Source organism: Sarcophilus harrisii, chromosome 6, assembly GCF_902635505.1.
Source record: "Sarcophilus harrisii chromosome 6, mSarHar1.11, whole genome shotgun sequence".
NCBI classification, from domain to species: domain Eukaryota; kingdom Metazoa; phylum Chordata; class Mammalia; order Dasyuromorphia; family Dasyuridae; genus Sarcophilus; species Sarcophilus harrisii.
In genome coordinates, this window is record NC_045431.1 from 55,781,652 (window position 1) to 55,802,824 (window position 21,173).

Below are 21,173 nucleotides of genomic sequence, written 5' to 3' on the forward strand. Positions count from 1 at the left end.
GACCATTTCTGCCAAGCTTCTAATTTTCCTTCTGATGAAGAATGTTCTACTTAGTCCTTTGGGATGTTTTGACACTCTAAAATTTGTTTAGATTCATTTTTTAAATAAATTTCAAGCACTTTAGGGGAGGGGTTGAGTTCCTGCCTTTAATCTGTGACCCTGGATGTGCCTCTCTCTTTTTCTTGACCCTATTATTTTTTTATGTTAAAGTATACATTAAATACAGTTATCTTGTTGCACAAGAAAGATCAGATTTAGAAAGAAGGTAAAAGTAACCTGAGAAGAAAAAACAAAAATGCAAGCAAACAATAACAAAAAAGTGGAAATGTTATGTTGTGGTCCATATTCATTTCCCAGTGTTCTGTCTCTGGGTGTAGCTGGTTCTGTTCATTACTGATCAATTGGAACTGACTTGGATCCTCTCATTGTTGAAGAGAGCCATATCCATCAGAATTGATCATCATATACTATTGTTGCTGAAGTGTATAATGATCTCCTGGTTCTGCTCATTTCACTTCGCATCAGTTCATATATGTCTCTCCAAGCCTCTCTGTATTCATTGTACTAGACATTTCTTATAGAACAATAATATTCCATAACATTCTTATACAATAGTTTATTCAACAATTCTCCAACTGGTGGACATCCATTCAATTTCTAGTTTCTAGCCACTACAAAAAGGGCTGCCATAAACATTTTTGCACATATATGTCCCTTTCCTTTCTTTAATATCTTTTTGGGATATAAACCCAGTAGTAACATCGCTGGATCAAAGGGTTTGCATAGTTTGGTAACTTTTTGAGTATAGTTCCAAATTGTTCTCCAGAATAGTTGGATCCATTCACAACTCCGCCAGTAATGATCAGTGTCCTAGTTTTCCCACATCCCCTCCAACACTTCTCTTGACACTTTTCTAATCTTGTGAATTCAATCCAGGTGTCCATGATCATTCATAAATGTAATTGACAGTTGATCAAAACCATTCTTTGTTTCTAGTAAATTTATTTATTTTTAGTACACATTATTTTATGAATCATGTTGGAAGAGAAAAATCAAAGCAAAAGGGAAAATCATGGGAGAGATAAAAAATTGAAAAAAAAAAACGAATGAACATACACATATATTTATTTACATTCAGTCCCTTTAGATCTTTCTGTATGCAGATGGAATTTTTTGCCCAAAGTCTATTGGGATTTCTTCGGATCACTGAATCACTGAGAAGAACCAAGTCTTTCAATGTTGATCATTGCACATTATTGCTATTATTATGTTCAGGCTAGCTTTTCTGTCAGTCTGAGGCAGTCTCACTCTGAGCCAGTCTCTTCCAGCAGTCTGACAGTCTGATAGTCTTAACCAGTCTCCCCCTCAGTCTGACTTTGTCCCCAGTTTAAATACCTATTACAATTACATCATTACAGTATTCTGAGTATGTGTGAACTAGAGAACCATTACATCACCATGCTAAATAGTAATTATGTGTATGCTAGAGAACCATTATCTCATCAATTCCACTGAGTTAACATTTTGTTTCAAGTATACTTCTCCAAAGTTCCAGCTCTCTACATTATTGTGTACCATGGATTCCTGCTTCTGCTTGTTTCACTAAGCATCACTTCATGCAAATCTTCCCAGTCCTTTCTAAAATAAGCTTGTTCATTTTTTACAAAACAATAATATTGTACAATCTTCACACACCAGTTTGTTCAGCCCTTTCCCAATTGATGAAAATCTACTTGTTTTCCAATTCTTTGCTACCACAAAAAGATCTACTATAAACATTTTTGTACGTTTGGGTCCTTTTCCCTCCTTTAAAATTTGTTTGGGATATAGATCTAGTAATAACACTGTTGGGTCAGAAGGTATGCACAATTTTATAGCTCTTTAGGCAGAATTCTAAATTGCTTTCCAGAATGGTTGACTCTCTCATGATTCCACTAATAATTCATTGGTGTCTCAGTTTTTCCACATATATCACCATTTTTATAATTTCTTATCATCTTTTCTTGTAATCTTAGCCAGTCTCAGAGGTGTGAGATGGTACCTTAGAGTTGTTTTAATTTTCATTTCTCTAATTACTAGTGATTTACAGTATTTTTCATCTACTTACAGATGGCTTTAATTTTGGCGTTTGAAAATTATCTGTTCATATCCTTTGACTATTTATTAATTGGGGATCAAAACCATATCTAATGATGTAGTTCAGCTGGACTCAGTTATTTCAATTAATTAATGCCAATGAGATGTTCTCTTCCTATGTCTTGACCATTTGAGGTATTAGCTTGTGTTGATATTTTCTACATAACAGTCCCTCTTTTTCAGATCAAAAGAAAATGAAATAAAACTGGGTAACTCTAATGTTAGTTATCATTTTACCACTTACTCTTAGAAAATTATAATCATTCTACTCAAATATTTGAGCCTCTTTGATCCTCCTTTTCTCCAAATGTAGTTAAACCAAAAAGAAAACAAGCCATATTTGTAGTGTGCTTAGCCTCAAAAGGTTAAGGTTCTAAACTATTCTTTAGTGTTCCTGTTATTCTCCTTTTTTCACAAGATTATTCCATATATTCATCTTCTGTTAGCTGAATTTCCTTCCATGTTCTATATATTTATTTTCATTTAAATATTTCATTTAAAAATTACATGTTTGTCATTGAGTTGCCTATGCCTACACAACTGTTCTTTGTAGAGAAATTTCATTTTTCCTTCTCATTGAAATTGTTTTCCTTTTGTGTCTTCAGAAATTAATTCTCAAAAATCTCCTATCAATTCTGGGCTTTCATCTCCTGAAGCATTGCAGTCCATGGTATTCTATATTTATAATTTGTTTACTCTGAAATCTGCTTTCTGCAAATAAAGGATGCATCCCAGCTTATATCCAATTTTCCTGTTTTCTCTATCATAAATTTTAATATGAAATCAATACTTACTTTTCTCTTTTCCCATCCCCAGAATTTTCATCCTTTCTATTTTAACCACTGATTTTATTTGGTAAGAAAGACTATGATAGAGACTATAATTTGCACTTGCTGATTCTTTAGCCATTGGAAGACTAAGATTATTCCTAAGGAAAATTATGAAGCTATTAATTGCTCTGTTATTGGAAAATTATCTAAATAATTGATAAGCCTGTCTACTATTATAGTACGCTTCCTTGAAACACAAAATAATTCTTCCCCATTCTTTGGACTTCACTCTAAATTTTCTATATTGATGTTCTCTTGAGTCACTAGGTTCCTTTTAAATACTATTCCTTTGTAAAATATAAAATTAGTGATCACTTTTTTTTCCTGTTCTGTTTCTTTGGAATAAAGTATAAACATCCATAAACATAGTTTGGGCCTGATTTTATCCCATCAACTTTCAGTCATAATTATATGTACTCCTTGAGTTTGTATATTATCTTCTTCATGTTTACTGCCAGAACTTTGAGAAAGTATATTTGTATGTGTATGTGTGTGCGTGTGTGTGTGTGTGTGTGTGTGCGCATCACTCAATTTGCACCAATTATTGATTGGTTCTTTTCTTTAATTCTTGAAGAGGACCAACATGATGTGACTATGTTACAGACAGTCACAATGTATTAAGCTAATCAGACCAATATGAGTTCAGAATTCTCTGCCACAGATTGGGCACAAATAGTCCTTTTGAACATTGTAATGCAGTCTCTAACTTTATTCATCTCTTGCATTTCTTCTTAAATACTTCAATTCTGTTTTCATTATAAAGCAGAGGGCTTTATCTCATGAGGACATGCCATGTTAGTTTGTCCCTCTGCCAGTGTGTCCCTTGTAATGCAATCAATACTAAAGTGTTTTTTTTTAATTAAAGCTTTTTGTTTTTCAAAAGATATGCATGGATAATTCTTCAATATTAATCCTTGCAAAATATTGTGTTCCAAAAGTTACCCCATTCCCCTTCCCCCTCCCCTAGATGGAAAGTAGTCCAATGTATGTTAAACTTGGAAGAAATATATGTTAAATCCAATATATGCATACGTATTTATACAATTATCTTTCTACAAAAGAAAAATCTAATCAAACTGGAAAAATGAGAAAAAAATAAAATGCAAGCAAACAACAACTAAAAGAGTGAAAACGCTATGTTGTGAAACATACTTGGTTTTAACATTCCTCTCTCTGTGTGTAGATGGCTCTTTTTATCATAAGATCATTGGAATTGGTCTGAATCATCTCATTGTTGAAGAAAGCCAAGTACATCAGAATTGATCTTCTTATAATCTTCTTGTTGCTGTGTACTAGGCCTGGTTCTGCTCATGTCACTTAGCATCAGTTCATATAAGTCTCTCCAGACCTCTCTTTAAAACAAATTTTATCTATAATACCCAAGTACTGGAATGATCAACTTATTGAATCTCAGGGATATTTGGATGTTTGTAATTCTATTGTGAGATTCTTTCTTTGGTTTGTTTATGAAAAATAATAAGTTGTGTATTTTTTGGCTAATAATTATTAGTGCTTTGATAAGTATTCCACAATGCTACAATCCTTTTTTGTTTTGTTTTAATACTGTGATTCAGTATATCTTTTCTGCCATTTTCTAGCAAAATTTAATCTGCACTTCTTAAGAATTTGTTTCTTTTTCTTCTTTGCTTTCTTTTTCTCCTCCTTCTTCTTCTTTTTCTTCTTCTGCTCCTTCTTCTCCTTTCTCCTCCTTCTCCTTTCTCCTCCTCCTTCTCTTTCCCCTCCTTCTTCTCCTTTTTGTTCTTCCTCTTTTCCTCCTCCTCCTCCTCCTCCTCCTCCTTCTTCTTCTTCTTCTTTTTCTTCTTCTACTTCTTTTTTTCTTCTTCCACAGAGTTTGAGAACAATAACCATTTTTTTCTTATAACTATATTAGGGATCTGGATCTTATAGTTGTATTTTGTAGTTTTTCTATGTTATACCAGTTTTATTTTAATTCTGTGCACATTGCTGTTGTTGCTATTGATATTGCTATTATTTTCCCTGATACTTAATAAATGTTTTCAAGTTTCAATTATAGCCATATAATAGGTTAATAGGGAGTTTTTTTAATCAATAAGGAAAGGTACTTTTTCAATTACAAACATGTCCAGAATTCATAGAAAAGAGGACATTTTAATTTCAATATGATATAACCTATCTACAAGCTTTTAATTTACCAGATAATTAAAAAAAAAAACATAACAACAAGAAGTGTTCTGTGATTCTAATAGAGTTTTGCTAGTGTTCTTATAGTTGTAGAATTGGGATTCATAATCAGAAATGCCATTTTCCTTTATAAAACAATTGGTAAAATCATGAAATCTTTTGGACAAATTTTAATATTACCTATATTGGATTACACTTCTTATATTGTCTAAAGAACTAAAATTTACTTAATTGTTTCATTGATTAATTAAGGGATGGGAGGGGTAATGAGATTTTTGTTTGTTTTGTTTTGTCGTTTTTTGGTTTTAGGGCAAAATAGAAGACTCATTCATTAAATTAGGCATTTGACTAATGGATGGCAGAGGATCAGCAAGATTAAGGGCTTAGATCTTCCTTGCCGTCAGTTACTTTGCTAAATGAAATCCAAGGAATGATAAACAAGGGTAATTGCAGAAAAATAAAGCTGTGGGGAACAATTCTGAAGTATTCTACTATTTTAACTTCAAGGGATACTCAGTGGTACAGTTTAGGAGGGGTATGGGATCTCAGAATAATGTAGTTGGCCTTGAGAAAACAAATATCCAACTCATTATTTCATAAAGGAATTTATCACAGAATTCTTAAAAATTCAAAAAAAAGAAAAGATTAGTAAGCACTTTCCAGCAGAAGATCAATCTGAGATGTGTTCAAGAATATTAAAGGAATAAACTCAGAAATTGTTTGATACCAAAAGCAAAAGCCTTAAAAATATATATTAGCCAGCATAAGACCTTAAAAAATATCAAAATATTCAGCTAGCACATAACAATCACTATAGTTCTAATAACCAGAACTTAATGAAACTTAGATACCTAAAATAGGAACTAAATTACTTTTGTCTCACTGAAATAAGATTTGTATTGTTCAGACTTAAAAAATACACAACACAAAATGCAAATTAAGTCGATAAGAAAATAGTAAAGCAGTACATGAGTGAAAACCTCAAACAAGTAATAATGCAGGGATGTGTGTGTGTGTGTATGTGTGTGTATGTGTGTCTTTCTGTCTGTGGGTATGCATGCACATAAGAAATATCTCCTGTTTTCCAGCATATCAGTCTACCCACTACTCCTTAATACATGGTGTTTCTGCCTTATCTCAGTTAAAATGGGAGTGTGTGTGTGTGTATATATATATATATATATATATATATATATATATATATAATGCTCATTGCTTCAACACATCTAATAGTTTTTAGAAAAAAATGGTTTAGGAGGAAGTATCAACTTTTCTAGAGCAAATATAAATCCAATACTGTTTTTGTTTGTTTGTTTACATGATGAAGGGTCTAAAAGGTTTTTTTCAATGATAATTCATTTTAGATTTTAGAATTTATTTTATTTAAAAAAAAACAAAATAAGAAAAGGAATATAAAACAAAAAAGGAACATTGTCATGTGTCCAGCAGAACATCAGGGAAGATGCAAAATATATAAAAACAAATTACCATTTCAAGCAAGTATATATATTAATAGACAAGATTATGTTCATGAGTGTCTATCTTTTCTTTCTTCCTTGTAAATTTTTCTTTTGTTTTCTGCTGTGCACCTTTTTTACTTTATTCTTTTTTTCCCACCCTTCTGTCCCCTCTCACTTCCAAGCAGACTATAATTTAAAAGAATATATTTATGTATACAACGTATGTAGATATACTCATACACACACACACACACATAACTCCACACATATCTTTCCTATTGCTTCTTTTTACTTTATTTTTTCTCTTAAACTTGCCTTGCTATTACTGTAGTTCCTGAAATTTGGTAACAATGTTCCTATGTGTTTTCCACAAAGGATTTTTTTGAGGTGGTAATCAATGGGTTTTTTCTATTTCTTCTGTCCCCGCATGTTTTATCATTCCAGGACAATTTTCTTGTATTCTTCCTTCCTTCCTTCCTTCCTTCCTTCCTTCCAAGTGACTTGCCCAGGAAGTGTTGAGACCAGATTTGAACTCAGATCCTCCTGACTTCAGGGTTGGTACACTATCCACTGAATCACCTAGCTTCCCCATATCATTTTGATGAAAAATCCAGAGCTGAACAAAAAAATTGATCTCCAAATACACAATTCAATAGAAACCTAAAAAGGTTAAAAGGAAAGAACACTTGAGAACTATATCTCTTAGAACCATACATGAAGAGTGCAGGTATAATTTGATTTTATTTAAAGACTATTATAATTGAGGGAATGAAGGGAGGGAAATGAACATTGTGTAAATCTTACTCTCATCAGATTTGTCTCAAAGAAAGAGTATTAAGTATATTTAGTTTCATACAGGAATTTATCTTACCTTATAGGGAAGTGGGAGGGGAAGGGAAAAGGAAAAGGGCAAGATCATAGAAGGGATAACAGAAGTAGTAGGAGAAAGTTATAAGAAAGGGGGAGGAGCTATAAATGGGGAGGGTCGTTTGAAAGAAATGGTGTTCAGAAGCAAAATACTTGGGAGGAGGGAAATGGGAAAAGAAAAGAGAAAAGCATAGCTTGGGGTAAATAAGATGGGAGGAAATACAGAATTAGTCATTTTAACTGTGAATGTGAATGGGATGAACTCCTTTATAAAACAGAAGCAGATAGAAGATTGAATTAAAAACAAGAATCCTTCAATATGTTGTTTACAAGAAACACATTTAAAGCAGAGTGATATATTTAGAGTAAAGGTAAAAGGCCGGTGTGAAGGTTTTCTGGAGGCAGCATTAGTCTCAGTTGAAATAAATAATTACTCCAAAATCGCAGCCAGTTGGTAAAAATGCAAACGTTTATTTCTCCTTCCATATTAGCCCGGTTAGTTAAGGCCTATCTCTCTGCCTGGCTCCAGGAGATCTTGCAGCTTTGTCCTTGGCTTTAGCCTCCAGCCAGTACCAAGCTGGAAGATGCAATGAATCTCTCTTGCCTTGAAGTAAGTACCTCCAGTCCGTTCCCAAGCTCTAAGAGCTTCCTCTATTTATGTGATCTTCCAAAGGTTAACTCCACCTTCTGGAAGGAGAGGGATTCTGGGTTATCTCCCAGAGTGCTCTCTGGCCCTAAGAACTTCAAGGGAGGTGTGAATTCGGACTAAGCCCTACACGTGTGAACTCCATTGAGTACTTAGATACTTATGAGCTCTCTAAAGATGTGAACACAAGCATTGTTCAATCAGTTCCACTTAGTACCTTGTTTCAAGTTCTGGTCCAAAATAACTCTTTCTAAGATTAAATCAACTCCAATGGCTTAACACTTTGTAAAGATTCCAACAGGTTGGAACAGAATCTATTATGCTTTAGGTGAAATAGAAAAAAAAAATCAGGGGTAGTGATTCTATCTTAGTTCAAGTAAAAGGAAAAATAAATCTAATCTAAAGTGAAGAGGAAGGAAACTATATCTTGCTAAAGGGTACTATAGATAATGAAGTAATAACAATTAAACATATGTGCACCAAGTTGTATAGCATCCAAATTCTTAGAGGATGATTTATGAGAGCTGGAAAAGCCAAAAAAATAGACAGTAAAATTATACTAGTGGGGCATCTCAAATTTCCTCTCTCAGAATTAGATAAATTAAGCCATGAAATAAATAAGAAACATGTTAAGGCAGTAAGTAGAATTTTAGAAAAGTTAGATATGAAACTTCTTTGTAGAAAGTTGGATGGAGACAGAAAAGAGTTTACTTTTTTTCTCAGCAGTTCATGGAACATATACAAAAAGTGACCATAGGTTAGGGCATAAAGACCTCAAAATCAAATGTAGAAAGGCAGAAATAGTAAATGCATTTGTTTACAGATAATGATGCAATAAAAATCACATGCAATAAAAGACCAGAAGAAAATGGAGCAGAATTAATTGGAAACTAATTTAATTCTAATGAAAGAGTGGGTGAAACAACAAATCATAAATGCAATCAATAACTTCATCCAAGAGAATGACAATAATGAGACAACATACCAAAATTTGTGGGATGCAGCCAAAGCAGTTATTAGGGAACATTTTATATCTGTAGAGGATTATTAGCATAAAAGAGAAAGAAAAAAAATCAATGAATCTGGCTTACAACTTAAAAAGCTAGTAAAAGAATAAATTAAAATCCCCAATTAAATACCAAATTTTAAATTCTAAAAATAAAAAGGGAGATTAATAAAATTAAAAGTATGAAAACAATTGAATTAATAAATAAAACTGAGTTGCTTTTTGTAAAAAAAAATAGATAAAGCTTCCCTTAATTTCATTAGGAAAAGGAAAAAAGAAAATCAAATTATAATCTCAGAAATGAAAAAGGGAAATATTACACCAATGAAGAAGAAATTAGAGCAATAATTAGGAGCTATTTTGCCCAACAGTTTGTCAATCAATTTGATAATCTAAGTGAAAAGGAGGAATATACATAAAAATATAGATTGCCTAGATTAACAGAAAAAAAAAGAAATAAAGTACTTAAATAATCCCATTTTAGAAAAAAAAATCCAACAAGCTATTAATCAACTCCCTAATAAAAAATCTCCAGGGTCACATGGATTTACATATAATTCTACCAAACATTTAAAGAACAATTAATTCTAATACTATGCAAGCTATTTTAAAAAATAGGAAAAGAAGGACTGCAACAAAATCCCCTTTATGACACAGATATGGTGCTGAAACCCAAACCAGGTAGGATGAAAACAGAGAAAGAAAATTATAGACCAATTCCCCTAATGATTATTGATGCAAAAATCAACTAAAATATTAGCAACAAGATTACAGAAAATCATCCTCAGGATAATATATCATGACCAAGTAGGATTTATACCAGGAATACTGGGATGGTTCAACATTAGGAAAATTATTAGCATAATTGACTATATCAATAAACAAACTAACAAAAATTATGTGATTATCTCAACAAAAACAAACAAAAAAAAACATTTAGTACAATCCAACACTTATTCCTATTAAAAGCACTAGAACATATAGGAACATAAGGAAAAAACGAATTTTCCTTAAAATGATCAAGCATCATTTAAATCATTTAAATCATTCTAAATGATTTATTTAAAATCACCAGCAAACAAGATAAATAATAGGGATGAACTATAACCATTCCCAATAAGATCAGGGGTGAAATAAGGTTGTCTGTTGGCATCATTACTATTCAGTATTAGAAATGTTAGATGTGACATTAACATAATAAAAAGAGATTAAAGGAATTAAGTAAAGAGGAAATCAAATTATCACTCTTTGCAGATGATATGATAGTATACTTAGAGAACTCTAGAGAATCAACTGAAAACCCATTAAAAACAATTCACAGCTTTAGCATAGCTGCAGGTTTAACAAACCCCCAAACACTAGTTTTTGGGATAAGAACTCACTATTTGAGAAATACTGCTGGGAAAATTGGAAATTAGTATGTAAGAAACTAGGTATTGACCTACACCTAACATCATATTCCAGATAAGTCAAAGTTGGTCCATGATTTAGACATAAAAAGTTATATAAGCAAATTAGAAGAATATAGGATAATTTACTTCTCAGATCTATGGAAAAGGGAGGAATTTTTGACCAGAGAACTGGAGCTCATTATTGAACACCAACCTGATAATTTTGATTATATTAAGCTAAAATTTTTTCTACAAATAAAATTAATGTAGAGAAGATTAGAAGGGAAGCAATAAATTGGGAAAACATTTATATATTCAAGGGTTCTGATAAAGGCCTAATTTCTAAAATATGTGGAGAATTGATGCAAATCCATAAGAATTCAAGTTATTCTCTAATTGGTAAATGATTTTCAGATATGAACAGTCAAATTTCAGATGAAGAATTTGAAGACATTCCTAGGTATATGAAAAGGTGCTCTAAATCATTATTGATCAGAGAAATGAAATTAAGACAACTCTGAGGTACCACTACACACATCTCAGAGTGGCTAAAATGACAGGAAAAGATGATGATGAATGTTTGAGGGCATGTGGGAAACTGGGATAGCAATACATTGTTAGTGGAGTTGTGAACAGATTCAACCATTCTAGAAAGCAATTTGGAACTATGCCAAAGAGTTATCAAACTATACCTTTTGATCGATCATTGTTTCTAATATCCCAAAGGAATTTTAAAAGTGGGAAGAGGACCCACATGTGCAAAAATGTTTGTGGCAAACCTTTTCGTAGTGACAAGAAACTGGAAACTGAGTGGATGCCCATCAACTGGAGAATGACTAAATAAGTTATGTAAATGAATGTAATATAATAGCATTGCTCTATGATAAATGATCAGCAGGATGATTTCAGAGAGGCCTGTGGAGATTCCTAGGAAATGATGCTCAGTGAAATGACCAGAACCAGGATATCCTTTTACAAGGCAACAGCAAGATTATACGATGATCAATTCTGATAATTCAGGCCCATTCCAATGATCTTGTGATGATGAGAGCCAGCTACACCCAGAGAGAGGACTGTGGGAATAGATTGTGGATCACAACATAGCATTCTCACTTCTTTTGTTGTTGTTTGCTTGAATTTATTTTTTCTCATTTTTTTCATTTTGATCTGATTTTTCTTGTGCAACAAGATGATTGCATACATATATATGCCTATATTAGATCTATATATATTTTTCCATGTTTTATTTGACATTTAAGGGAGGGGTTGGGAGGAAAGGGGGGAAATTGGAACACTGAGTTTTGCAAGGGTCAATATTGAAATCTTATCCTTGCATATGTTTTGAAAATAAAAAAGCTTCAATAAAAAGCTTAAAAAATAATAGGTAATAAAAGAACGGTCTGTAAGTATTATTTCTTATACCCAAAAGACTTCCTGTCTTAAATCTTAAGATCTTGAAGCTAACTCAGTTGGCTTTACTTTTTAAGTTTTGACTTCACTCCAAGGTAAAACTCAATAGAAATTTAAAAATCAAAGCTTACATATGAAAACTATTCTTTCCCTATATATAAACACAAAATTACCTCTTAAAATTGTACCCACTATACTATATATATATATATATATATATATATATATATATATAAATTTTCCTCCTTAGGAAATACTTAAGAAATAAGACAATCACAAGAATACATGAACAAATACAGGAAACATGAAATTCACAAATAGTCCATTTTTAGGATTCTTACAAGGTATAACTTGTAAGAATCAATCCTAACAGTCCATGAGATTCATGAACTTTCACTATTAAGGGACTTGAAGTTCTGAACAAACATGAACCATTCATCCTGGATCTGGAACTGCTGCATAACTCATTAAAATGTCATGAAGAATTTTGGCAGTAATTACATGTTTTGGTCCAATATGACATGGATTTATAATTCAAGGTTGCCAATTATTCTGTAGATGTTTCATGTCCAGTTCTTAGAAGAATAATCTTTTCCTTGGAAGACACAGTCTTAATTTTGTAACCAGATGAATTTTTCTGAACTTCTCCATATTGCCCCAGCCATCTGCAAGATTATATCAGCCCCTAGAGCTCACATCTCATCAGTGTTCCCTGCCCTTTGGGTCCCTGGTTCCTTGCATTGAAAGGTGGAAATATTTTTTCCCAGAATCTTGATTTGAGAAGTTCGTCTTGTTAGCTAGATATTTATTTTCTACCCAGCTATACTTATCTGAACTTCGCCATTTACTAATGCTGTGCATCTACTCCTACTCTTTTTTTTTTTAACTTTTTTTAATTCCCTCATTAGATTATAAGCTTCTCGAGAGAAGTTTATTGTAATTCCTTTTTATCATTCTCTGAATTTCCAGCACTTAGCACAGTGGTCAGAACATAAAACATGCTTAATGAATGTTTATTGACTTGCCAAGGTTTTATTTTTTTTTTCTTTGAATTAAAAACGATCCATATCATGCATTTTCTTGAAATATGTAACCTCATTTCTGGAAAGGTTAACTGATAGAATCTATCAAAAACAAAGGAAAGATAAAGGTAAATGAAGACAAACAGGAATTAGAGGTTTCAAAACTTGCTCTTAGAATGCAGTTATAGACTCAAGGGACAGAAAATTGGACTTGGAATCAAGAAGCCTTAGGCAAAATTGTGTCTCAGACAATTGTTATCTGGATGAAAACATTTACTTTACTTGGACTCAATTATCTGAATAGCAAAAAGACAAAAATATATTGGGATTGTAAGGATCAAATGAGATAATATATAAAGCATAGTGAAACTTATAGAAATCTTCAAATGCTGCTAAAGCATCATCACTATCATCATTCATTCATTCATTCACTTTTAATAAGATAAGGAGACAAGATCCATTGTCCTGAACTTTACTCAACCAGTCATCAAGAGAGGACTCCACTTTCTGTAAGGAAATTTTTGAGTTTCCTTTGTCCTCTTAGCAAATGATGGATCATAGAATATTTTTTTCTTTCCGAATGAAAATCCACACTGAAATCATCAAAGGTATCAACAAGTAGATCATTATTCTTCTGATCATTCCCATTACATATATGTAACCCATATCTCATCTTGTTTATGAAAATAAATTTAATTTATTCATTCTAAAATGCAGATGCTGACATGTAATTGAAAATGATTTTTGTTTACTTGTTTGTGTTGAAATAATATATGCATACATAATCTCATGATTTTTCCTATCCACCCATCATAGAATTCTAAAATACAAAAGCATTTTTCAGGCAGAGAGGGAGGCACTTACAAACATTTCAATCTTTGCTTTTAACACCCATTAAAGTTTGGAGACATGTCAAGAAAATGAGAAATGCATGCAAAACCTTGTATAAAATCAATAAGATCAAGTGCAGATTTATTAGGCATTTCCTTTATCAGACATTACATTTTTAAAAATCATCTTCAGCATCACAAACTTTCTTAACTAAAAGAAAATAGACTCCCATAATTGAGCTGTCTTGAAAATCAATAAGTGGAATCAACTAAATTAAAATCAAAGACTGTCATAAAATCAACATTTTCCAATTTAGAAGATCATAGAAGACAATTGGAAAAGAATATTTATTCACTTTTATTTTAATATCATGGTTAGCTAGGGTTCTAATGCATAGCATAGTAGGCACTTAATAAATATCTCTTAATTCACTGTTTTAGTGCCTGAAGTAGTCTCAGAAGCAAGATTATCCAATATTTGCGTTTGAGATAAAAAGGAAATAGTGGGAAAGATTATTGCCAAGGTCACATAAAGAAAAAATAATTTCACCCTTGCCCTCAAGCTGGTCATGAAAGATATTCTTTTTCTTATAACACATTGCCTTTTTGTTTGTTTGCAACTATGAGATGCTTTATTTACAGGAGATCATTGAAACTCGTAAAATACTTATCTTTGAAATTTGTTGTTGAGGCTATCAAAATACACAAAATACATGGCAAAACACAATGCTGTTGACTAAAAGAAGCCCTCCTCATTAAAACTGAGAAAGATGTTTTTTTCAATCAGTTATTTGATTGTCAACTATTATGAGTTCTTCAAAGAAGATGCTCTGTACTACTACAAAATCCTTTCCAAAGAAGAACTAATGGGTTTGTTCTATTATAACTGAAGTGTATGCACAAGAAGCTTTTTTTCTTATTCTACTTTCATTAAAAATGGCTCCAGATGAAAATGTGATTCAAGCTAGTCTGGATAATATAAAATATGTATTTTTCCCTTTACTTATTACAACATAATAAAATGAAACATCTATTTGTCACAGAATTATAGTAAGAGCTAAAGTAATCTTAAAAATCCAAGTTTCTCATTCTATAGATGGGAAAACTGTGATATAGAGTTTTGAAGTGATTTGTAAAAGATCATACACAGAATTCAAAGTGAATTTTTCTAAATTCAAATCTTATTCTTTCCATTGTCCCAATGTAGTGTTTGTGTGATGCTCATTCTAATTTGAAAATACCCAGAAACTGGAAAGAAGAAGCCAAAGGAAAGAAGGTGTAAGTATAAGAAGGAAATTGAACAGAATGGACAGATAAAGAGGCAAAGAAATATGAGAAAACTTCAGAAAGCAATTAAATTCAAAAAATATGTACTAAGCTATGCAAAACCTGTACGAGGAGTGCAGATTAAACACAAAAGAAAAAAAAGAAAGCATTGCTGCTATCAACTTTTAAGAAATGATACATGGTATACAAAGAAAGTTAATATAATTTGTTATGGGAGAACTTAATAACAAATGTGATGATTAAGAAATGTATTTTTTTCTTAAAACTTCTCCCCTCTATAGTTCTTCTTCCATACAGCTATCAAAGTAATATACCTAAGAACAGGTCAAATAATATTATCTTCAAATTCATCAAACTCCAATTATAATTTTTTAAATTAGAATATGTAGAACTCTGCCTAACATTTAAAGTTTTTCATAATCTGGACACATTCCTGCATTATTTATTTTAAACCTACTAATTAATTAATTACTAATTAATTGCACTAGGGGAGTTGGAAGACAAGTCAATAGGGAATTGTTCAGGGTATGTCTCCACCATCCCTGGCCCCCACTAAGTTGGCTTCTAGTATCCATTATCTTTTATACTCTGTCCAAAGACCAGAAACCTTTCAGGGATAAAACTTATATAGGTCATAAGTCCCTCAAGGATAAAAACCATTTGGACCTTTAAACAACAAGCCAGTATGACACCAATGTGAGACTGCCCTGTTATCTGTAGCATCAGGAAATTGAAAGTAATTTCTAAATTACCTAGTAAGAAGTGAAAATTGAGAAGTAGGACTATAGAGAATTTAGCCCTAATTATGCAAATGTTGAAGAATTTAGGAAGATTCTAGACTTGATGTAGAATCTCTAATTTTGGCATGTATGCATCCTGGTTGGATGGGGACAAGAGTGTTCTGCAAAAAAGAATAAGGATACTCCAGGATAAAATTGTACTACAATCCCATGTAATTCTACTCACTTGAATACTTTAAGCCTATTTTTGTTCTTTAAAAACTACATTCTTTAAAAGCTTCTGCATTAGCTTGGACATCCCTTCCCCAGAAATAACCTCTTACTGTTGTCTTCATATCCCTAGATCTTAGCATAGTGCCTCAAAAGTTGTTGTTCAGTCACATATGAGTTATACCTTGGACTTTGTGACCGCATTTTGGGGTTTTCTTTGAAAAGATAATTCAGTGTTTTGTTTTGTTTTTTTCCCTCCAGTTTATTTTACAGATGATGAACTAAGGTAAATAGAGTTAAGTGACTTAGGTCATACAGCTATGAAGTGTTTGAAGGTAGATTCGAATTGAATAGCGTGATGCTTATATTATAATAAGTTCAAAATAATGAAATGCCTGAAGTTTAGGGTCCTTATAAAAAACATGCTATAATTAGCTAAAAGAAAAGTGTATTTAAAGGAAATGGAAGGTATCTTTAAGTATTTGAAAGATTATCTTCTAAGAGAGGTATTGAGAATTCTATTTGTTTCTGAAGGCTTAAAACAGGAACAAAAATATAAGTTTCAAAAAAGATAAATTCAAGATTAAGAGTTGCATGAGTTATATAACTGCTCATACTCAAGAATTAACAATTAATTCTTGTGAAGTGATATAAAATATCTCCAATAAAGCCCTATACTTAGGTTACATTGGATGTCTTATGACTTGGTGTGTTTTTCCTCAATGATGGGCTTGCAATAGAAGCCAGGAGTCGACTTACTTGACATAAAAATTTTTTGGCTATAATTTGGAATAATAAGCTACTGAGATACCTTGTAAATTTAGATCCCATCTATTTTTGTGCATAAATTCTAAGAGTTATGTAGAAATAAATGTATACAACCTGCACATAAGGTACATGGTTTTTCTTAAAACAAGAATTAATGTTCCACAACATTCATGAAAACAATATGTGACTCTTTAGGTTAACAACAATATATTTTAATAATTTTTACTCCTTTTTTTGGTGCACCAGAAATCAATAGTACAAGGAATGATGTAATAAATACCCACAGCTGTTCAACTTATTTTTTTCCTGTAAAGCCCCAATGATTAAATATTACTTTGAGAAATGAGAAAAGTCTTAATATTCACAGGTTAAGCTGAACAAATGTCAACAATATCTGAAGTAAATCATTTTTTGAACTTGAAAGTGAATTCAAATAAAACATTGCATCCAGCTTTTTAAAAAATCAAAAGGGAATACAGAAAGCTAATCACTGCCCCTAACTATAGACCCTAATTCTTATCTAATGAACCTTAGAAATATCACTAACTATATATTCTGGAGCCATGTATATTTGCTTTTAGATTATTCTCTGATCAACTTGGTATTTTTGGATGCAAATGAGTCAGCACCAACATTTACCCTATCCGGCCTTAAACAAAACAGGAGGACTCATGAGGATGGAATTCACACTTTGCAAATGTTAAAGGAATAAAGCATCTGGAAGAGACTTTAAATAGGAACCAATAGAATCTGTCCCAGGAGCCATTTTGTGAAATCTAGAAAGAGGTTTGTTATTCAAAACTTAATAAATTATATATGGTAAATCAGATAGAAAAAGTTATATTCTATAATCCTGACAAAATACTTTTGGTTTTATAAAGTGAAAATAAACATAGCCTTTGTAGATGTGTAAGAGTTGAATTTATACTCTCCTGCAATAGATATACTTCTAATATCTCACACACAGATGTATACATATGTACATATGTATGTATAAATATGTATTATACATTTTACATTATGGTATCAAAAGATTATATATCACAGGCAAGAAATCCTAATTATAATAGATTGAGGAACTCATTTTCATGAGGAACTATTTTCATAGTGTTACTAAATTATAAATTATTTTCAAACACTACCATTTTATTTATATGTGTGCATATTTATACATATACCTACAGCACTTGCTAGACTATTCAAATAAATAGGCATTTCATTATTTTTCAAGTGATTGTTTTCCTGGAGTTAATTATTTCATTTCTAACCCTTCAAAATATTATTAAAATGAGAAGAAAAAAGAATAATCCTTTAAAAAATACAATCATTGTAATTTAAAAAATATAGACATCCATATCATTGACAAGAAACAACACCCTCTTTTGTTTTCTTTAAGAATAACAGCAACTTTCAATTACATATCAATCTAATGTGTGCAAAGTTTTCTTCTTAACAACCATGAATTATTATACTTATTTGATGAATGAGGAAACTGAAAGTGATTAAATGATTTGTGAAACATATACATCTAAAAGATAAAACCAGGATTTAAATGCAATTCTTTATTTCATTTGACAAAGCTTTCCTTTTTTCAATTAATTATTTATTTACAATTTAAATACACAATAGAAAAAGAAATGAATGCACTTCTATGTACACAGCAGAACATCAGAGAGAATTAAAAATATAACACAATGAATTTCCATTTCCAAAAAGTATATATAATAAATATGAACCATTATATTCAGAGCTGTTCATCTTTTCTTTATTCCAATGTAGAGTATATCTTGTTCTCTGTTATTCTGTTTTTACTTTATTCTTTTCTCCCCTTTCCTCCTCCTCCCCCTCCACACACACACACACACATATGGAGATATATACATAACATAAATACATATAAGTAGGCATATATATGCATATACATGGATATCTATAATGACAATCATTTATTTATTTATAAATTCATATAAATCTAGTTAGGGCCAAACTAAACTTGGTTATGCCCTGTTTTTCTGAAAATAGAAAACATCTTCCTTAATGAGTCCAATTATTTCCATATTTTTCTAATTCACCAATTTGTCATTTACATCACAGAAATATTGCAACATTTATGTTATTTTAAATGTCTAAACTATATTGATTGATATGACATATATATGGATAGACAGATAGATATTGTAGTTTCCCTAAATCATTATTATTATGTTTGTGTCTGTCTTTTATTTCCTTTCCCTGCTGACTCCTCTACTTTAATTTTGCCTACTTATTTTGCTTTACTCTTACTTAACTTACACTCCCCCCACCTAAGGATAATTCCTTTATCTTCTCTCCTCACCTTTTCCTTCCATTTTCATCCCATTACTATTAGTCTACATACCTTATTTCATTCCCTTTAATGTACACAGCATTCCATTCTATTCTTACCTTATTCCATTCCCTCTTTCTCTTTATTAGAAATAATGCATTAACTTTAGAATCTTTATAATCTTCTACATGCAAATGTATTGTTCCCTCTTCAACCTATTCTTGATGTGAGGAGGATTTCAGAACTACTCTTCTCCTTACATAATTCCTCTATATCAGTTCTTGCTTTTATACCTAATTTATATAATTTAATTACTCTTATTATCTTTTCTTACAAGTTTTTACTTTTCAGAATCACATCAGATTCTGTTCAACCCCAATCCTTCTTTAAAACTACCTAATTATTAATGACAATCTTAGACATATGGGTTACATTTTCATGTATAAAAAAACACAAATTGTTTGTGCTTATTGTGTCCCTTGAAATTAATCTTTAATTATTACCTTAGATTTCTTTTGCATCTTATAAGTCCAATTTTCCATTATGTTCAGATCTTTTTGCAGCAAAATCCTAAAAGTCTGATAATTTATTGAATGTTATTTTTTGTTGAGCATCATATTTAAATTGGCTGTATATTTTGCCACAACACTAGCTCTATAGCTCTTTCATAAATAGTGTTTCAAAACCTGCAGTGTTTTAATGTATCAATCGCCAAGTCTTATGAGTCTTCTTGTGGCTCCATCAAATCTGATTTTTATTATTCATTCTATTTTGTCCTCTGAAATCTGGGGGTTTAAGAATTTGGCTATTATATTCTTGTAGGTTTCCTTCAGAGGATATCTTTCAGGTATTTGTTGGATTTTTTTTCTTTTCCTTTTTTCCCCTTTGTTCTATGACCTCAAAATAATGTTTTTCTTTATTCTTGTATTATTGTATCAAAGTTCTTTTGAAATTGTAGTTTTCAGGTAATTTAATCATCCTCATATTTTCTTTTCTTGATCTTTTCTCCAAATAGGTTATGGTTGTTACTATTATTATAAAATATATTACATTATGTTCTGTATTTTTCCATTCTTTTGATTTCATTTTTCTTGATTTCTTATAACTTTCTGGCTACCCATTGCTAAATCCTACATTTCATTTGACACCTTCATTTTAAGGTATCATTTTCTTCCTTAAAATTCTGGGTCTACTTTTCTAGTTGTTGTTGTTTTTTTTTCATTTTTTTTTTGTTTTTCTTGGATTGTTCTTTCTTTTTTAAAGTTTTCTCAATCTCTCTCATTTGATTTTTGAAGTATTTTTAAGAGTCTTCCATGAATTCTTTTTCAACAGATGTAATCATTTTCTTTGAGGTCAAGAAACTTTATTTTTCTTATATCAGTATTCCCCTCTGAAGTTGAGCCCTGTTCTTCCCTGTTCCCATAGTAACTTTCTATGATTAAATTCTTTCTCCATTCCCTGTTCATTTTTAGAAGGTTGTTGATGTAATCAACTCTAGTCCTGCAGTATGAAAAATAATTTCTCTTGCCTAAGATTCTCCTTCAGTTTTTACTTCGAACCTGAGAGTCATACTTCTGTAAACGTCCACAGTCACAACTAACCCTGCCCCAGTCCTTTGGCACTTTACCCGCACCAGCTAGTTCCTTTTTACCCAGGATATATCAGCAGCACAATTGAAACTGACATCCCCTATCAGCAGAAGTTTCCTTGATCTTCCCTGACTCAGATACCTGATTCTACACTATGTCTGGGAATTAAAAACTATTGTGGTAGGGATGAAGCTTCCTCCCAACCCACCTAGCCCAAAAGATACCAACTTTCTGTTTCAGCAGAAGTAGCCTGGAGGAATTTATACTTCACATTGGTCGAACTTTAATCCTCAGATCTATCTTTGAAAATTTTACAATTATTCCAGGTGGACCTCTGTTCTGTCCCAACTTTCACTTGTTTGTTTGTTTTGTTTTGCTTTGTTTTTACTGCTCTAAATTTTTCCTGAAAGGTACTGTTGTCTATTTTGTGGGGAAAATATAGAGATCTTGGAATTTTCTGACCTAGTCTGGAATGTTCTCAGAATCCTATTTGATAGAGATTTATTAAATCAT